Genomic DNA, 16,833 nt, shown 5'->3' on the forward strand with positions numbered 1-16,833 from the left:
TCATCAGTTTCTATGAATGGCACAATGTCATCACTCACAATGCCTGTACCGTCATCCCCGTGCACCACTATCTCCTGCCTGTCCCATTCAAATTTCACCATCTGGTGCAATGTAGAAGGCACTGCTTTGGCGGCATGGATCCAGGGTTGCCCCAATAGAAAATTGTATGATACTGCCACGTCTACCACTTGGAACTCCATGGTGAATTCCACTGGATCAATGGTCAATCCCAGTATGATATCACCCACCGTGTTGGTACCACCTCCATTAAAACCTCGGACGCAGACATTGTTCCTGTGAATCCGGTCATGATCAACTTTCAGCTTGTTCAGAGTAGTCAAAGTACAGATGTTGGCGCTTGATACATTCTCAATTAATACTCGGGTGACCACCGAGTCTTCGCATTTCATAGTCAAGTATAGGGCTTTGTTGTGCTCTGTACCCTCTGCTAGCAATTCATCATCAGAAAACGTCACTCGGTTTACCTCGAAGATTTTGTGCACTATCCTCTCCAAGTGATTTATAGAGACTTTATCTAGAACATGGGCCTTGTTCAGGATTTTCATCAGTGCCTGGCAATGATCGCTGGAATGGATCAGTAGTGATAGTAACGAAATCTGTGCTGGGGTCTTTCTTAACTGCTCCACAATGGAGTAGTCTTGTGCCTTCATTTTCTTCAAAAACTCCTCAGCCTCTTCCTCCGTCACTGGCTTCTTTACCACCACTGGGTTGGACCTTCTTAACTCTACGGGAGCAAAACACCTTCCCGAACGAGTTAAGCCCTAGGCCTCACATACTTCTTCCACAACCTCCTTCCCTTTGTACATTACCATCGCTTTACTGTAGCTCCATGGCACGACTTTCTCGCTGGTTATCGGCATCTGCATTACTGGCCTGATGACAACTGGCCCTATGCATGCTGGCTTGCTTGGTACCCCTCGCACCGTTACTTTTACCGGCTCTGGATTCTTTACAACAACAGGCAAACTCTTCCCCATCACCACTACTGGCTTGACGTCTACCTTTCCAACTGTACCACCTCTTCTCCACCTGTCAACTTTTCTTTTGGACTGGCACGGATCATCATCACCGTTTGTGACTGTTTCTTTAGCTCCCCTCCTTCGTGCACAAGCTCGATCATGTGGGTTTTGTGGTGTGGTGGCAACGGGTTCTGATTGATATTGGGTGCCTCCAGTGTCTGAACCTCGATCTTGTTGGTGTCAATAAGATCTTGCACTGCACGTTTCAACTTCCAGCACTTCTCGGTATCATGTCCGGGAGCCCCCGAACAATACTCACAGCTTACCGAGTGGTCCATATTTTGGGGAAGGGGATTCGACAATCTGGGCTCAACAGGACTCAACAAACCTAACGACCTTAATTTGTGGAACAAAGCATTATAGGTTTCTCCCAACTCAGTGAATGTTCTTTGTCTCTGCACCCTTTCATTTATGAAAGCCTGATTCCCCTGGAAACCTGGCCCTGCGGGATTCCTGTAGGACCTTGGTGGTGGATATGTGTTTTGTGGAGGTGGATATGTATTCTGTGGAGGTGGATAGGTATTTTGGGGAGCCGGCACACGCCACTGTGGGCGAGTCGGAGGCTGGGTATATGTCTGGGCTTGATGGACGGAGAAATGTGGTTCTTGTGGTGGGTAGTAGGGTTGTGGAGGGTAATTTGGAGTGTGTGGGTAATTTGGGTGATGGGGTCTGGCTTGGTAGCGGGGGAAAGTACCTCTCGATCTGGACCAATTACCTGCCTCTATTTTTGCGACCTCTTCTCTTTTCTTCTTCCCGAGCGCACTTCCCGTGCCGCTCTGAATGGCCTGAGTTGTTGTTTTGATTGCCAAATAGCTCAGGATTTTGTTGTACTTAAGCCCCTCTTCAATCATACCACCCATTTTCACCACCTCGTTGAAAGATTTGCCAACTGACGTCACCAAGTGACCAAAGTAAGTTGGCTCTAGAGTCTGCAGAAAGTAGTCCACCATTTCCCCCTCTCTCATCGGAGGATCAACTCTTGCTGCCTGTTCTCTCCACCGGAACCCAAATTCTCTAAAGCTCTCCCCCGGCTTCTTCTCAAGTTTCAGCAATGTGAGACGGTCAGGGACGATCTCAAGGTTGTACTAGAAGTGACCTGCGAATGCTTGTGCTAGATCGTCCCAGGTGTACCACCTGCTCGGATCTTGTCTTGTGTACCATTCCAGTGCATACCCACTGAGACTTTGACCAAAGTAAGCTATTAGCAGCTCATCTTAACCAACTGCTCCTCTTATCTTGCTGCAAAACCCTCGCAGATGTGCCATTGGATCACCGTGCCCCTCGTATAGATCAAACTTTGGCATCTTGAACCCTGCCGGTAATTGAACATCAGGGAAAGGACATAGATATTTGTAAGCTACATGACCTGATTGCCTAACCCATGTATATTCCTGAAGGACTACTCCAAGCTTTTAAATTTTCGAAGCACTTCGTCCTGCTCCGGGCCCTTAGCCGGCTTTTCAGTCTCCACCGGGATTTCAAAGTGAGGATTATAAGTATATGGCTCGGGTGCTTTGAGGGTAGGTTTAGGGGGTAATATTGGTTATCGTGAGCCTGAAACAACGGCCCACTGGATGATCTTTGTAACGTGGCTGGTGGGGGTGCCACGAAAACAGGAACATTTGGTGGGGGAAGGTTCTGATTGGGTGGTGGAGCTTGGGGATCATAGGGATTTCTTCCCTGATAGTAGTGGTGACTTGGGAAGCTTGTCGAAGGGTCGGGTGAAGGGTATTCCGGCGTGTGTCCTGGTGGGAGAGTAGGAGTAACGGGTGGTTCGGGCCCCTTTTGTACCCTAGCCAGGGCTAGCTGCATTTCATTCATCTCCAGTCTCATTTTTTCCATTTTTTCCATTGCCTCTTTCAGCATCTGACTTTTCGTCCTTTCCTCTTCAACACTGTTTTCTGAGTTAGTCATGCTTTTCGGTATGGGCCCTTTGGATCTTGTTTGGTAATGGTAATCTGCCAGAACGTTCTAACAAACTAACTGGTTTGAAATCTCTGGAAAACAACAAACTTGTTAGCGTTAGAGTTTAACACATATTGCAATTGCACGTTGGGGGGTGCAATGTTCCTAGGCAGTTTAACCATTTCTAACATCTCTTTGCTCCGTATGCATCATCACAGCTTATTTTACTTGTGCCCTTTAGGTGTTTCTGAAACTTTCCTTTATTTGCTTTCTCTTTCTCTCTTTTCCTTTATTTCTTTTCCTTTCTTTTATTCACTTTTTCTTTTAGCGGTGGTCGAATCTTATGTGGATTGCCTACGTATCAGGTCCCCGCATGAATCAGACCGTGCGTAGTTCTACCAATTTTTGGAAAATTTATTTCATTACTAAAACTTCTATTACAAACTACCCATTTGGAAAAGGAAAACAAAATACAGACTCCGAAGTACTAACATAATTTGATGCCAAAAGGAAACACACGGACAGACAACAGATTTTTGAAAATAGAAAAATACAGATTTGAACTAGGAGTACATTAACGCTTTGAATTTTGGTGCCCACGGGGCATCGTTCGGAACTTTCCGCGGGCTTTGGTGCAAGGCCCCTTTGCAAGCTTTTCAATTCTTCCATGATTCGATGGACGTAACCCATGACTGAAGCAAAAAGGGTATCACGGGGTATTTCCTCACATGCTAGGCACCTCATGGTGATGTAATGCCCAATCTCCTCAATTCTACCCCTGATTCTATCCCTTTCCATGAACAGTTGCTCTATTCGTTGATTCTTTGCTCCCAATACTTGAGCGTTGTCAGCGAGTTGATCTTGGAACCTCTCCATTTGTTCTTCCATTCGGGCCATTAAATCATAGCAGCGCTTCATGTCCGTTCTGGCATCTCGGGTTTGTTTAAATACCCGATCTTTGAGAGTGGAATTTGTTTCTCTTAATATTTCAATGCTCGCTTCATAATCCCTTCTCACTTGCCGTAAGTTCTTTGCTCGCGCTATTGTACCTTTTGCGCATATTGCCCGAATTCTTACTATGCAGGCCTCTGATCTTGCCAAACCCTCTCGGCTTTCAATGACTTGGTTTCTCAACCCAGTTATCAGACCTTCATCGGACTGGCTCCATTGTTGGTTGTCGGCATCCATTCTGACTCGTTGGATTTGGGCTTTCAAGGCCTTATTTGCTTGAGTCAGTCTGTTCTTTTTTCCTGTGTCAGCATCGACTTGCACGCTATTTTCATATTTCAGATCCTCAATTTGCTGTTTCAGCTTGCCAATTTCAACCCGATAGCCTTCTTCTCTTGCCAGCCAGCCCCATTGTTCTTGCGAGTCATTCATGAATTGCTGGACATGGGCTCTTTTAGCAGACCTTTGACGAATCCGGAACCTTTTCCCAAACCATGCATCATACTTCGGGTCCACCTCGCCTTTGGCTAAATCTCGCATCATAGTTTTGGGCTCAAGGAATCTGCATTCATGCCACAATTTGCGAATTGTATCTTCCGGGACTGTGGCATTCGGTCTTAGCTCGATGGTATACTTGCTCAAATCTTCATCATGATGGATAATCTAGAACCTTCGCAATTGACGCAATACCCGATGGGGAGCGTATGGTTGGATACTACGGATTCCCATCAGAAGAACATAACATTCTTTGGCCGACATGTATATTGCTTCAGTAGCGGGCAACCACCCAAACGCCCATTCAATTTGGTCCGCCGTTAGTGATCTCAGTCATATAAACCAATCTCCAGTACCCTCGGGGAACGCAACACCCGTTACCCGCTTCTCAAACTTTTCAATGCAGTTTAAACCAGTCAGCCCGAAGTTCATATACCCCACTCGATGGCAGAGATGTTCCTGTATCCACAACTGAAGTAATAGATTGCAACCTTGGAAAAACTTCCTTCCTCCTTACACACGGTAAATGCTCGGTATATTTCTGATAAGATCAAGGGAACTATAGTGTTGTCAACCCTTTTCATTGCGACATCAACCATCCCCACGAGACCTATCTCTATTTTCTTGTCGTCTTGTGGGCAAACCATGATTCCCAAGAATGCCGTTATGAATGCCAAGGTTCGTCTTACTTCCCATTTACCTCTGTTTCCGGCGTGAGTCAGTTCCCAATTTGGCTCGTCAAAACCCCGCGGATTACCATAACGCTGATATAAGAACTGAAGAGCACAACATTCTTTTGATAAATCATTATTTTGCACAGTCCGGATGATATTTAACAAGTCCAGAAATCGGTGTGGCGATACCGTCCTTGGTGACAACAGATACTGACTTCTCAGATTCCCATTCATACCCACATAACCTGCTACTTCCTCCAGTGTGGGTGTAAGCTCAAAATCCGCAAAGCGAAATACAGTTCGGGTCGGGTCCCAAAATGGTATCAAAGCCTCGATGACATCCGTCCTTGCCTTGACATTTAGTAGACTGATGAGACCCCCCAAGACTCTGACCACTATTTCTTTGCTGCTTTTTCCCAAATCGTCCCACCACATATGGAGCTGGAGAGGGACCTCGCTAAAGACGATGAAGGGTTTGTTTTCACTTGTGCTCATCCTGCACATTTATTAAGGTAATTTAAACAAAAGCAAAAAATTATTTGACTCAAAAAATGACTTGACTATATTTTCAGAAAGAAAGATCCGATTTTTCGAACACGGCCTTTCAGCACTTCGGGGATGAAGATTTTAAGGCTGTGAGGGTCAACCGATCAAAACTCTAAAGGATGATCAAAAGTGGTCGTTTATGCAAAGTCAGCCTTCCGGCGTCCCTTTCGGGAACATTTGGCTATTTTTAACAAAAACAGCATCACTTGATTTATTTAAGACTCTTTTCTTGTTTTTCCAAAATAGTAACCCGACATTGAGAACACGGCCTTACAGAGCCTCGGGGACGAGGATTTTAAGGTTGTGTGGGCTAATTGGTCAAAATTCAAAAAAAATGACCAAAGGTGGCCGTTTATGCAAAGTCAGCCCTCCGACGTCCCTTTTAGGAACATTTGGCTATTTTTGACAACAACGGCACCGCCCGACTTATAATAAAATTTTTGGCATTTTCTGGGTATTTTTGCAAAAAGGGGAAGTTGGACCCGATGACGGTTGCCTACGTATCTCACATCCGGTGAGAATAAAACCGACGTAGTTCAGGCAAGGAAAACAAACTAGAAATAACAAGACTCCTTTCTTTTCAAAAATAAACTTCTTCTTTTTTTTCAAAATTTCGGCAAAGTTTCGACACTACTTGGACATTGGTTTTTTCTGAAAATAAGTAGTTATCTCTCTACACTGTTATTTTCTCTTTTTCATGATTTTCTAGTATTCCCTAATTTTCATAAGTCGGTCCGCATGCAAATCTTGAACAAACAAATGCATAAGTCAAACAAGATGTAGTAGGATGGTCTTTTCACTTCAGGTTGCTTGTCCTAGATGGACCCAACCCCTGTGTTGAGTCCCCTAAGTCAAAATGCACATGATGCAAATAAACGTTCCTACTAGGGATCCGGTATGAGGTTGAGTTATTCTAGATTCAAAACCTAGGTGTTTGTTCTAGACCTGGCTTACCCGAGCAGACAGCTCGAGCCGAGGGGGAGGCAGCGTACCGGGAATACAGAAGCTTTGCCGGCTTTACAACTTATCCAAACCTCTTTCTAAATTGGGAATTAGACACTATACAGAAAAGAAGTCACACGAAGTGCACCCTTCTTCGTGATTTAGAAGACTTAGAGAGGAGATGGGTTTCGACACAGTTTATATATAGTTCACATAATATCAAAGCGGTAAAAGCAATCAATTAGAACATTAGGCACAGATCATGTAACAAAATCAGATAAAGCCAAACACAACAATTATCTGAGCTCGAATTCTAAACCCTGAACAAAACGTTTTGGGTTCTATTCCCCAGCAGAGTCGCCAGAGCTGTCACACCTCCTTTAGCCCATGCCCGCAGGGGCATATAGGGAGTTTTTCCAATTTAAGGACAATCGAAAACGGGATTTATTATTAAGAAATTCAGAGTCGCCACTTGGGAGATTTATGGTGTCCCAAGTTACCGGTTTAATCCCGAACTGAGGAAACGAATGACTCTGTTTAACAGTTCGCAAACTAGAAATCCGGATAAGCAATTCTGTTAACCCGGGAGAAGGTATTAGGCATTCCTGAGTTCCGTGGTTCTATCACGGTCGCTCAACTGTTATGTTCGGCTTAATTATCTGATTTTAATACATTTTTGAACCTATGTGCAAATTTTAAATTTTTAAACCGCTTTTATAAAAATTATTAAAGAAAATTGAACGTCGTTGAAAACATATTTTTGGATCACGTCACATGAAATGCACCCGCAATCCTGAACACATTTGACTCAACGTTTTGGGATTTGGATTTGGGTCGCATGAAATGCACACCCGAGTTTAAGAAAGTAAATTATTAAAAGCGCGCCTAAAAGTGACTAGCGTATTATTATTTTGGGGAACGCCGTGAAATTTTCTAGACGGCCCATCCGAATTCTAAGTATTTTTAATATATATGCATTTATGAGGGCCCCGCGGCTTGTGCGTTTTATTTGGCGAGGCTCATCTCGTTTATTTTAAAAGGATAATCCTAAAATGACTATATTTTTTCTATTTTTGTTCGTCTCTAAAAATGAAAGAAGAAAAAGTCCTAATTAAATTACATGCTTGGCAAGTTCGGGCCTCTTATTAATTATTAGATTGCAAAAGATGGTAACGGAAAATTGCACTCGAACTCGTAAAAATGGAAAATTATTTCGTGTCTTATTCTATAAGCGAATATCACTAAAGTTGAAATTATATATAAAAAACCATACGAGATTGCAAGTTTGGTTCTAGTGACTCGTAACACCAACTACTGAAGTTACCAATGTCTGCTCTAAAATAATGAACTCAAAGGCATATTAATTTTGACAATTGAAACCTACTCTACTGATATTTAACTATTGCATTTACTAAGGAGGCATGGACTTACTTATTTCAATATAACATCATGCTTAAACTGTTCCTAATTTTTAACTTCAAACAGAAAAATGCTATCATACAAACAAAACTAACTACAGCTATAAATACCACCTAATAGTTCATTATAACTATAACTTCAATTAATCCAAATCAACTGAAAACAGTCCAGCTATACAAAGCAGCAGAAATCTACATAATAGTAGTATACAAAATGTTCTAACTAGAATCAGTAAAAAAAAAAAGCTGAATCAAACTTCAGACTTCCATTTTATATATATTCATGCTTCCACATATTTCAGCTTAAAATAGCCAGTGTTACAGTCGTGTACCTGGTATTGGAAACAAAAGAAGAGGAAGATGAGAAACAGCATATGCAGTAGCAACACAGCAACAGCAACAAACAGCAACAACCCAATAACAGATTAAAACCAGCAAAATCCCAGCAATAACCAATGGAACAGTAATGAGAAACCCACAACAAACTCAGAAAAACCAGTTGACAACCCCAGCAATACCAAACTGAACCAGAGAACTCCCAGAAACAAACAGAGGGCAGAAATCAACTCAGAAATGCAATGAAACAGTACTTTCTGATTCTCTATTCTTTAACTCTCAAAGAAGAACACTTTCAAGAAACTCTACTCTTTTAACTGATTTTCAGCAATCAAAGAAGACTAGACTTTCTTACTCTCAATATTGAATTCTTAGTATTGAAATCCAGCCTGTTTTCACTCTCTAACTAACTGAACTTTTGTGTTAAAATCCAGTCACTTTTACTCTCAAACTAAACTGACCTCTTCAACATTAAAAGTCAGCCTATTTTTATATATTTCTAATTCTGAATTTCTGATCTCCAAAATATCGTCCCTTAATCAGTCCAAATGCCTTCTATTTATAGCCATTACAGACCTGCCCCCTCTTTAAAACATAACTACCCGACCCCCCAGCAACCAAAATCTGCATATTTCCACTTAAAACTCACTAAGGAATGCTTTTCCTTATTTTCAGCCCCAATTCCCTCTTGTTCCCCATTAACTTATTAATTTAAAGACATTTAATACCCCACTAACAAGACACTAACATTAAAATATTATCTTAACTGTTCCATTCCCAAATCACCCCTGAAACCCCTTAATATTACTGCCCTAATACAATCTATTCATCTGCATTAAAACCTTTAACTCTAAAATCTGTTCAAGCTAACAATTATCTAAAACTAATTCTGATTAACAGCTATAACCAATCCTCCTGACAACTGAATGACTAAGGTTGAATTCTAATTGAAACAAATGAACTGAATTTAAATCAAAACCAAACTAACACAACACAGAACTCAACAGAATCATTAAAGCTGAAGCTGAAACTGAATCAAAATCACATGAATTCAGGGATTAAACTAACACAATTCTAAGTCAAACCTATACAAGAATGCAGTATCATTGTCAGTATATTGACAATGCCCTAAAGCTAATTGCCTAAAGATCAGTACATACAACATTCGACCTCAAACCATTTGACGAAAACTACTAATAAAACTGAATTAATCGACGATAACTAATTAACCGATTGCCTATAACAATTGACAACAATCAATCAGAAATAGATAATCAGGCAATTCAAGCGGCATTGACAAGAACAGGGATTTATAATAAGACTTAACTAATCGACAAAACTTAATCGAATCGATTACACGGCCTATAATTATACACAACAACGAGCAGAAACAAATTCGACCAAATAAAAGGTCTGAGGGAGAAGAACAGAACAATCGACAAAAAATTGAAAAATTAATATAACAATACTAAACAAAATAAACAGACATTAATATCAAAAATAGAATAGAAGGGAAAAAAGAAAAAATACCTTAAAAAAGAACAGAAAACAGACGGGTTTGACCAACTCGGACTCGAACTTTTTTGAGGTCAAACGGACCTTAATCGAGTGTTCTCGATTGAGAACACTGGACTAAGGTTAGTTAGAAACCCCAAATTCCCATTAATTTCGGAGAAATCCCAATTTGATCTTCGTTTAGGGTTCCTGGTTCGATTTGGGATTCGAACCGTTCTAGCATGATTCGAACCAAACCAATGGTGGTTTATAGGTAAGGGAGGTCGGGTGGATATCTGGTGTGAGTTTGGGGTGGATTGGTTTTGGTTCATGGTTTGCTCGAATCTTCAATTGAAGATTCGAGAAGCTAGGGGATGATTCGAAGAAAATGGTTAACGGATTTGGGTTTGGGTGTTTAGGTGCTCTAGGGGTGTTAGTTTGGTGACCGGCGGCGTTGTTGCCACCGGGTTTCAGGCGAAGGTGTGAGAGGGTGGCTAGGGTTTGGGCTATGGTGAGGCTCCGTCTCTGAGAGAGACGATGAATAGGGGGGTCTGGTTTGGGGGGGCTGGGTAGAGATTAAGGTTATATAGGGAGGGGGTGGTTTAATCTTGGCCGTTAGATCAAGCACGATCAACGGCCTGGATCAATTCACTTAAAGGAAACGGTGACGTTTGGTCATGCATCAAGACTGGGTCGACCCGGGTTGAAATGGACCGGGTTATGGGGGAAGGCTGGGACCGTTAGATCACTGGGAACGGACGGCTCAGATCAACTCGCCTAAAACGGCGTCGTTTCAAATAATGCTGGGTTGAACTGAGCCGTCTAATGGAAACAAATCAACGACATAGATCTGAGGCGCCGAAACGGCGTCGTTTGGACTGTCTGAGAGACCAGGCTTATTCGATTGGATCGTTTGATATGATTTGGGCCTGATTTTGCATTGAAATTGGCCCAGTTCCGATTTGGTCCAATTTTTCACTCCTTTCTTTTTTCCTTTCATTTTCTTTTAATTCCTAAAAACCAAAATTCCTAAATTAAATTGTAAAACCAAGATTATTTTAAAAAGATATTAATTAACCCTTAACAATAATTAACACACAAGATCAAATATTGATTAAAATAAAATCACACAATTAAACAATAAAAATGACAAAGCTACCAAAATTCATATTTTTGTGATTTTCATTCTTTTAAAATAGGACATGGTTTAATTAATTCAAAAATGCACAATTAAATCCTAAATATGCATGCAACATGTATTTTGGTATTTTTCAATTAATTAAAACAAGATAAACATTCACAGACAAAAATAATTATCCAAAATGTCACGAAATATTCTCAAAATTGTACCCAAAGGCAATTTATTTTATTTTTCGATTTCTTTTGGAGTAGTTTTCGTGAAGCAAAAATCACGTGCTCACAACATGCACATATTATGCCGAGGTCGTACGGCCCGATCAACATAAATGTAAAATGTGCACTGCCGAGGGTCGAACGACGTGAACCATAGATGTATCTATTACCCCGCTCGCGAATTCTCCATGCGATGCGGTCAACATCAAATAACCAAACACCCTGCTCACGAATCATACATGCGATGCAGGTACACATAGAATCACATCTTCAAACAGTTAATCCGAACTTCATTAGGGAACAACTATCCAAGGACAATCCAAATCCTCCTTTTTAACGATTTAAGAAAAATGAAGTTTAATCCTTTTAGAAATTCATTTACTAATCCGATGTGATTTAAGAAATTCAAACCATCGATAGGATTACAAATACTTCCAAGTACAACATGCTTTTGGGTCCTAGACTACCCGGACAATAGCATAATAGTAGCTATGCACGGACTCTCGTCACCTCGTGCGTACGTAGCCCCCACAAATAGGAGCACATAACCAATTAACTCACCTATGGGGACAATTCCCTCTTACAAGGTTAGAAAGGAGAGTCACCTCGCTCTGAAGCCTATATTTCGATTCAAGAACATGCTCAAACCACCAATTTGGAGCCGAACGATCCAAAACTATTCAAATAGGGTAAAAACTAGTCAATACATGCCTAAAAGTTCATATTCTAATTATTAAACCAATTTTCCAACCCTAAATGCAAGGTTCCTAAAATTCATCCCTGGGCCTAGGTGCCCGGATTCCGAAATTTTCCGAAGGAAGTTGTTCTCTATAACTTAAGGATCAATAATATATGATTTCTAATCCATTTCATAACCAATTTCGTGGTAAAATCTAAGTTTTATTAAAACCCTAGGTCTAGCTCTAACCCCTTGATTTCTCCAAATCTTTAGGTGTTAGTCTACCCAAAACTCGAGTGCTAAAATTAGAAATAAGGGGGATGAACTTACCTCACGATGCTATGTGGAAATCCCTTCTCAAGAACTCCAAAATCGCTCAATACCCGAGTGCCAAATGGTCAAAAATGGCTGACGCTCGACTTAAATGAAGCTGACTGCTTCAGCAATTTTTGCATCTGCAGTCAGGGGACTGCATTTGCGGTCCCGCATCTACGAAGGGAGGCCACATCTGCGGAATTGGCTAAAAGGGCAGGGACCGCATTTGCAGTCTTGAAGCCGCATATGCGAAGCTGCTTCTGCAGCTAAGGAGCCGCTTCTGCGGTTTGGCCTAGCCAGCTCTGGGCCGCATCTGCGAGGCTACGACCGCTTCTGCGGTCTCGCACCTGCAGTCGACCAACCGCAGGTGCGGTTATGACAGAAGCAGATGCTTTAGCACTTCTCCAAATTTTATTTTCGTTCTGTTAACCACCTGGAATTCACCCGAGGCCCCCGGGACCCCAACCAATAATACCAACCAGTCCCAAAACATATTACGTACTTGATCAAGGCCTCAAATCATAACAAGCCATGCTAAAACCAGGAATCAACCTCCAATCCAAGCTTTATGAACTTTAGAATTTCAAACATCAACTTTCGATGTTTAAGCCTATCAAATTAAGTCCGATTGACTTCAAATTTTGCACACAAGTCATATTCGACATTACGAACCTACGCCAACTTTCGGAATTGGATTCGGACCCCGATATCAAAAAGTCCACTTCCGGTCAAACTTCTCAAAAACCTTCAAATTTCTATCTTTAGCCAAATGACTCCAAAATGACCCACGGACCCCGGAATTCACTTCCGATCGCACTCCTAACACTAGAATCAACATATGGAGCTACTCCAAGACTCAGAAATCCCAAACGGACATCGATAACACCGAAATGCACTTCAACCCAAACTTATTAAATTTCTTCCAAAATGCTAACTTCCACAATAGGCGCCAAAACGCTCCCGGGTCATCCGAAACCCGATCCGGGCATACGCACAAGTCCGAAATCATCATACGAACCTGCTGGAACCCTCAAATCCCAATTCTGAGGTCATTTACTAAAAATTCCGATCTTAGCTAGTACTTTCAACTTAAAGCTTCCGAAATGAGAATTCTCTTTCTAAATTAATTCCGAACTTCCCAAAGTTCAATTTCGACCACGCATGCAAGTCCTAATACCTGAAATGAAGCTGTTCATGGCCCCAAACTACTGAATGGCGTGCTAAAGCTCAAAATCACCGGTCGGATCGTTACATAAATTCTTGCCTTCGCGAAATTTAGCTATTTTTCATCTTTTTCAAAACGGGAAGAAGCTTGGGGAGCACTTTTCAAGAGGTATTTTCAAATGAGTTCATTGGGGTAAGGTCTTTAGTCCCTAAACTCATTATTGGAATAATTTTTACCAATTTAAGCATGAAAAATTAAGGAAAATCAGTGGTAATTGGGGGTTTAGGGCTTGTTTAATTGGAGACCTTTGCGTGATGATTTGAGGGACAAATTGAGGACCGATTTTGGTACTTTTGATATGACTGGACTCGTGAGAGTGCGAGGTTTCTGGAAATATAAATTTTACCCAATTCCGAGACGTGGGCCCGATGGCCATTTTGGTCATTTTACACAATCTAACGTATCAGTTTAGAATTTAATTGTAGAATCAGTTACTTGAAGTGTTATTTATATAATGCGATTGAATTGAATAGATTTGGGTCATTTGATGTCGAGTACTCGTGGCAAGAGCGTGGTTTCAGATTGATTATTGAGCCGGTTCGAGGTAAGTGGCTTGTCTAACCTTGTGTGGGGGACCTTCCCCTTAGGATTGGTATATTTGGTAATTGAGATTCCTTTTACGTGAGGTGACGAGTGCGTACTTGAGCTAATTGTTAGAAATCCGATTTTATTTAAGTAATTGCTAGTCTGTTTCCTTTCCTGTCTATATTACTTGCACTATTAAGCTCGTTGTGAGATTAGGAAAGCATGTCTAAGTGACTTAATTTCTTTATTTGCTCAACCTGCCTTACTTGAATTCTGTGCAGCATGCTAGGCTAGAATCACTTGTTGCCTTAATATGAAGTCTTGCCATTTCTGTATATTTTCCTGTTGCTGCTGTGTATTTATTTTGGGACTACGGATATGGGATTCCGGTAGCTCCCCCTTGTTTGTTTAATTTGGGACAATGGATGTGGGATTCCGGTAGTTCCCTTTTTCTATTTATTTTGGGACTACGGATGTGGGATTCTGGTAGATCCCCCTACACAGTTATATAGAAATATGGAAATGCACCCAGTAAATTTCCCTAGTACTAGGTATTTACATTTGGGACTACAGAACGGGATTTCGGTAGATCCCCGCGCACTATGAGTTGGACTACGGGACGGGATCCCGGGAGATCCATTGGATATGTACATATGGGACTATAGGACGGTATCCTGGGAGATCCTCGATTGTTATTATTGGTGCTGAGTTGCATTTCCTTTCCGTGTTTACCTGGTTTCTGAATAGTTATTGTTGTCCTGTACATCCTGTGTTATTTTACTGCCATACTTTTAATACTGCTCTATTTTATACTGTTGATCCTTATATTTTATTTAAACTCAGTAGGGCCCTGACCTTCCTTGTCACTACTCAACCGAGGTTAAGCTTGGCACTTACTGAGTACCACTGTGGTGTACTCATGCCCCTTCTGCGCATGTTTTTCATGTGCAAATCCAGGTACTGCTACTCAGGCCTACAATCTTTGAGGGAGGCGACTGCTCTAGAGACTTCGAGGTACAACTGCAGTGTTTGCACACCGAGAAGTCCCTTTCTGTTCTAGATGTTAAACATTGCCATTATATATTTTCTTTCTTGTTAGATATTCTGGAGTTAGATAGTTAGATATTCCAAAGGCTTGTGTTTCTGTGAGTTTCCCGGTTTTGGGATAGTGTACTTGGTTTTTGAGAATATTGTGTTGTACATGACGAGCGGCATTATAACTATTGTTTCCATTCAGTTATTTTGGTTTTTGATTATTTCTTCCGTAATTTTCGTCTATGTTCCACATTTATTAAGGCTTACCTAGTCGTAAAGACTAGATGCCGTCACGATAGTTCACAGAGGGCGAACTGGGGTCGTGATAATTATATCACAATACCATAAGTGTCACGACCCAGATTTTTCCACCGTCGGGAGTCGTGATGGCGCCTACTAATGTGAGCTAGGCAAGACAATTATTGAACCATCTACCTTTTTACAAAATTTATTCTCTTTAATAATTACAAAGAAATAACATTTAAACGACGGAATATAACATAAGCGGAAGAAAACAATAAGCCATATAAACTAGTGTCACAGTTTCACAGACGGTCTAAGAATTCTACAAATAAAGGTCTAAAAAAATTAAATACAACAATGTCTCTGGAAATACATGTAAGAAATAGGAAAGTAGATAGAAGGAGACGCCAAGACCTACGAATGCCTGCAAGGCTACCTCGGGTTGCCTGATTAACAAGATTCAGTAATATCACTGTGGTCCGAAGTCTACAACACTGGGGTTTGCACAAAAGAGTGCAGAGTGTAGTGTCAGCACAACTGACCCCATATGCTGGTAAGTACCCAGCCTAACCTCGGTGAAGTAGTGACGAGGCTAGGACCAGACTATCAAATAAACATGTGCAGTTATATAATATACAGTGGAAAGTAAAACGGGAATAAGCAAGTAAAGATGGGAGGGAAAAACATGTTGCGGGGGTATACCAGTATTAACAGTAAATATAGAGTAACAGTCTAAGGGCAGCTTAGAATTCAAAGCGAACAAAGAAACTAATATCCAAAATAAACATACTTGTATCAATAATTGTTGCGGTGCACAACCCGATCCCAATATGTATCAACACTGTTGCGGCGTGCAACCCGATCCATATTATTTATCATTGTTGCAGCACGCAACCCGATCCCGATATATATCAACACTGTTGTGGCGTGCAACCCGATCCATATCATTTATCGTTGTTGCAGCGTGCAACCCGATCCACATATATCATTATTGCAGTATGCAACCTGATCCACATATATCATAGTTGCGGCGTGCAACCCGATCCACATATATCATTGTTGCGGCGTGCAACCCGATCCACATATAACATTATTGCGGCGTGCAACCGGATCCACATTATAATATTGTTTTGGTGTGCAACTCGATCCACATATAATATTATTGCAGCGTGCAACCCGATCCACATATAATATTGTTGCGGCGTGCAACTCGATCCACATATAACATTGTTGCGGCGTGCAACCCGATCCACATATAATATTTTTGCGGTGTGTAACCCGATCTACATATAACATTAACATCAATCATAACAAGAGTCCCGACAAGGTATCAATAAGGTCTACACTATCCCGGCAAGGGATTCGACAGCATAAGTAATCACGTCCCGGCAAGGGAGAAACAGCTATAACCAAACTTGTTACAACATCTAACTACTTCAGTTATAACCATACTCGTTGAAACATCTAACAACTCAGCTATAACCAAACTCTTTACCACACCTAACTATCTCAGCTACAACCAAACATGTTACAACACCTAATTACCTCAGCAACAACCAAACTTGTTACAACACCTAACTACCTCAGCTATAACCAAACTTGTTCCGACACCTAACTACCTTAGCTACAACCAAGCTCCCTACCCAACACAAAGAATCAT

This window comes from Nicotiana sylvestris, chromosome 6 (genome assembly GCF_000393655.2).
Source record: "Nicotiana sylvestris chromosome 6, ASM39365v2, whole genome shotgun sequence".
Lineage (NCBI taxonomy): Eukaryota > Viridiplantae > Streptophyta > Magnoliopsida > Solanales > Solanaceae > Nicotiana > Nicotiana sylvestris.